Source organism: Achroia grisella, unplaced genomic scaffold (assembly GCF_030625045.1).
Source record: "Achroia grisella isolate CSIRO2021 unplaced genomic scaffold, CSIRO_AGI_Agris_v1 utg8677, whole genome shotgun sequence".
Taxonomy (NCBI): Eukaryota; Metazoa; Arthropoda; class Insecta; order Lepidoptera; family Pyralidae; genus Achroia; species Achroia grisella.
In genome coordinates, this window is record NW_026713048.1 from 95,420 (window position 1) to 99,884 (window position 4,465).

At 41.1% G+C, this 4,465-nt stretch overlaps 1 non-coding gene across 1 annotated transcript; it reads left to right on the plus strand.

The window, feature by feature from the left end:
• Positions 1 to 3,858: 3,858 nt before the first annotated feature.
• Positions 3,859 to 3,965, plus strand: LOC131852838 (U6 spliceosomal RNA). Its single transcript, XR_009357960.1, has one exon. It is a non-coding gene; the product is annotated as a U6 spliceosomal RNA (small nuclear RNA).
• The last annotated feature ends 500 nt before the right edge of the window (positions 3,966 to 4,465 follow it).

The following is a 4,465-nucleotide window of genomic DNA, read 5'->3' on the forward strand; positions in this document are numbered from 1 at the left end:
TAATATAATGCATACTTAGTTTACTCGTTGAAAAACTATTTGCAGTTTTATTGTTATTGTAACTACGAATCTAATATAAATAGAAATTACATTTTGTGTTTATTACGTTGTGTGTGTTTGCAAATATGCCTAAAACTAAAGAAATTGACTACGAAAATTTAATTGCACCATTTATTACTACAAAAGAAGTTTGTTTTTTACGTATGCAACGTTTATACGAATTATCAAATAAAATAAAATCTCGGGAATTGGCCAAGGTAGATGAATTTGTAGCAAGGGTGTCTGAGTTAGCGGACATACGGAAACAATATGAAGAATCGGTAACACAAATAATACGGTACGAAAAATTGCAAAATCCAGATTATGTACCTACTTACGGGGAGATAACCAGTTTTGATCAACTTTATTACTCAGTGCGTTCGGTTGTCAATAGTCTACCGCTTCAGAGTAGCACGGGGCAAAATGCACAAAGTGAGGGCAGTACAAGTAAGCATGTTCGTTTACCGGAATTAAAATTTTTACCGTTTGACAGCAAAATTGAAAATTGGCCGATATTTCGCGATACTTTCGTTAGTTTAATTCACGATAATTCCCATATAAGTAATATCGATAAATTTTATTATTTAGTATCTTCAGTAAGTGGTTTAGCTTTAAGTATAGTCAAGTCTGTGCCTGTGTCTGCTGAAAATTATCCTATTGTTTGGGGTGCATTACACCAACGCTATGAAAATAAACGCCTATTAGCTACTAAGCCGATACAATACGAATCCACCGCTGGTTTAAATACATTTTTATTAGTTTTTCAAGAGAATGTCAAAGCAATACAAGTGTTAGATATTCCAGATTTATCGAGTTTTTTGTTATTTTATATTGCTTTACGAAATTTGGATGCGACTACGCGACGTGAGTTCGAACAAACTGTCAGTCCGGGTACCATACCCATGTTTGACGATCTCATAAGTTTCGTTGAAAAACAGGTACGCGTCTTAGAGATGTCATAGTGTAAAACTGCACAATCGAAATCTACAGTTTACAGTCAACCAAATCCATCAAAACACGTATTAGTGCCTACTTCATCGAAACCAGTTAAAAAAGTTTCTCAATATAAACCTTCCTTGGCGACAGCAGTGGCTGACGTGGATAAGTCAAGTAAATCAATGAAATCCAATAGAGTTTGTTCATTTTGTAATAAACCTCATACTATATATCGATGTTTCGAGTTTCTCGATCTCACTCCTCACGAATGATTAAGTAAAGTCAAAGTTCTGAAGTTGTTTGAGAGATGGTCACACAGTAAATGACTGTTCCTCTAAATTACTATGTGCAGTCTGCAAGGTACAACATCATCATACCCTTCATGTCGATTCCAGTGACAAACAATACAAAACAAATTCTGTTGCTCTTGCATGTTCAGCTGATTTGACAGCTTTTGCTTGGTACAGCTGTTGTACATGTAGCCGATTGTTTTGGTAAATACCACTCCGTCCGGGTTGTTATAGATAGCGGTGCGATGTCGAGTTATATAACGCAAAACTGCGCCAATAAGCTAGGACTGAAACGCCATAAATGTAAGTTTACTCCTGTAGGTTTAGGGGGTAATGCTATACGGGACTTCGGTGTCATTTCATGTGCAGTAAAACCACGTCATAGTGATGGTCCAGTACTGACAACGGAAGTGGTTATTGTGTCAAATATTTCAGGACATCTGCCTGTTACACCGATATCAAATGTAGTTTTAGCACAATATCGTAATCTCACATTAGCAGATCCTACATTTTATAAGCCGGGTCCAGTAGACATGTTAGTGGCTGGTGACGTATTTCCATACATTTATGATGGAAAGAGGATCCTGCCTCGTTATCAGGGTATGCCAGTTGCCTTAAGTTCCATATTTGGTTATGTCATAACGGGACAAGTGACACTAAAGCGCGCTGATTTTGAGCCTGACACCAGCCTGGACACTCACAGTGGTGTTACGGCACACAACGCGTTTTGTGGTCTATCAACGTCTATGGAACAAGTTATGCGAAATGGAAAGCATACCATCTCTCCGTTCATCATTCTTCCGGGGCGAAACTTCAGTCTGATATCAATGAGAATCTAATTCAATTTAGACTTCATAAAATTTGCTTATCAGCAGATATCTGCAAAATGTACAGGCAAATTATGATTAATAAAGGCCAGCGATCATATCAACACATTTTATGGCGATACGCAAAAGATCAACCTATTCAAGTATTCGAACTTAATACCGTAACGTACGGTGTTGCCAGCAGTCCATATTTGGCAATAAAAGTTTTAAAAACGTTAGCAGATTATTAAGCAAAGTTTTACCCCGACGCATCAGAGGTTTTGCGTCGTGCGTTTTTTGTGAATGATTTTTTGTGGTCTGTGGAGGATATTGACAAAGCCATTTCTCTCCAAAATGAATTACGAGCCTTACTTCAGCGTGGAGGATTCGTTCTTCGTAAATGGTCAAGTAAGAGCCCCACAGTATTACAACATCTACCTGATGACTACAGAGAAACACCCATTGCTTTTGAAGATGACCAACAATTTTCTGTCAAGGTATTGGGATTGCACTGAGATTGTCGCCTGTAAGTGACGCGTTTTCATTTGTAACCGTTACTCCGAATAACATAGTCACCAAGCGGTCTGTGTTGTCTCAAATTGGTCGTCAATTCGATCCACTTGGTTTTGCAGCGCCATGTGTGGTTGTAGCAAAATGTCTTATGCAACGTCTGTGGGCATTAAATCTCGGATGGGATGATCCATTGCCTGTGGATCTCAGAGAGCAATGGTTAAAGTATGTTACAGAAGTACCTCTATTATCACAGTTCAGGCATGAAAGGCATGCAACGGTTCCAAACAAAACTTATTTTCAAATATTAGGTTTTGCGACGCCTCCTCATTAGGATATGCTGCTGTTATATACATACGTACCACTAATGATAATGGTGATAGTAAGGTCAGCTTGTTGATCGCTAAGTCTAAAGTAGCGCCATTAAAGATCATTTCAATTCCACGCTTAGAATTAATGGCTGCACACTTACTAGCTAAGTTAGTAAAGTACGTGTTAAACATTTTGCAATATCATGTACACGTCAATGATATTTTATTGTTCACCGACTCATCGGTTGTTCTAGCATGGCTAAACACACCGTGTCATCAATTAAAGACTTTTGTTGCTACTAGAGTTAGCAAAATTCTTGAACAAGTGCCGATGAATGCATGGTACCACGTTGCTGGACTCAATAATCCAGCTGACGTAGCTTCTCGTGGTGCATTACCGTCTGCATTACTAGCCACTACTGAGTGGTTGTCTGGCCCGTCATGGTTGGCCAATAAACAAGATTCCTGGCCAATTAAAACTATGGCGGTGTTCAGAAATCTACCTGAGATTCCAGAATTAAAACCCAATATTACCTTATTAGTAACTGATAAGGAACCAGATGTGTTTTATGTTCTAACAGAAAGGTTCTCGAGTTTTCAAACTATAATAAATGTTGAGGTTCGCTGTTTACAATTTGTGGAGCGCATACGTAAGTCCAAGCGTCAGTCTATATTATCTGTTGAACGCTGGCGTGAAGCGCAGATTATTTTCGTTCTTCTTGTGATGAGACAGATTTCTGAACGAGAGGTAGATTAAAAAATGTAATGACTATTCAAAAGTGCTTCAATGTAAGTTTATTTGAATAAATGATTTTCTATTCTATTCTATTCTATTTTTAGTCAAATTGGTTCAACACGAACATTTTTCTACTGACTTTCGGACCTTAGAAAGAGGTGAAGATTGTCTCTGAAGAAGCTTTATCCCTTTTTTGATGCCCTAGGTTGTATTAGGGTGGGAGGTAGGCTGTACTTGCTTCGGCAGTACATATACTAAAATTGGAACGATACAGAGAAGATTAGCATGGCCCCTGCGCAAGGATGACACGCAAAATCGTGAAGCGTTCCACATCACTGGCGCGCGGAACGACGTTCCATGGGGGAGGCACCCGCTGGCCACGAGATTGGAGCGCGGAGGTCCGACTTTCGGCGGATCCTCAGGATCAGGTGGAGAGAAAGGCTGGCCAGTCCATCGGCCGGCCTGAGGACCGTCGAGGCTGTCCGTCCCATCCTCAAAAGGTGGATGAGTAGGCGATGGCCACTGACGTACCGCATGACGCAGATACTGTCCGGGCACGGATGCTTCGGGCGGTATCTGTGTCATGTGGCGAGGAAGGAGCCGACGACCGGCTGCCACGAGTGCGGAGGTGTGGAGGACACGGCGCAACACACGCTGGAAATATGTCCAGCGTTCGAGAGTGAGCGCCGTGTCCTCACACGAATAGTGGGGGACGATCTCTCGCTGCCGAATTTAGTTCGGAGGATGATCAGTAGCGAGAGATCGTGGCTGGCGGTGAGCTCCTTCTGCGAGGAAGTTATCTCGCGGAAGGAGGCGGCGGAAAGGGAGCGGGAGTCA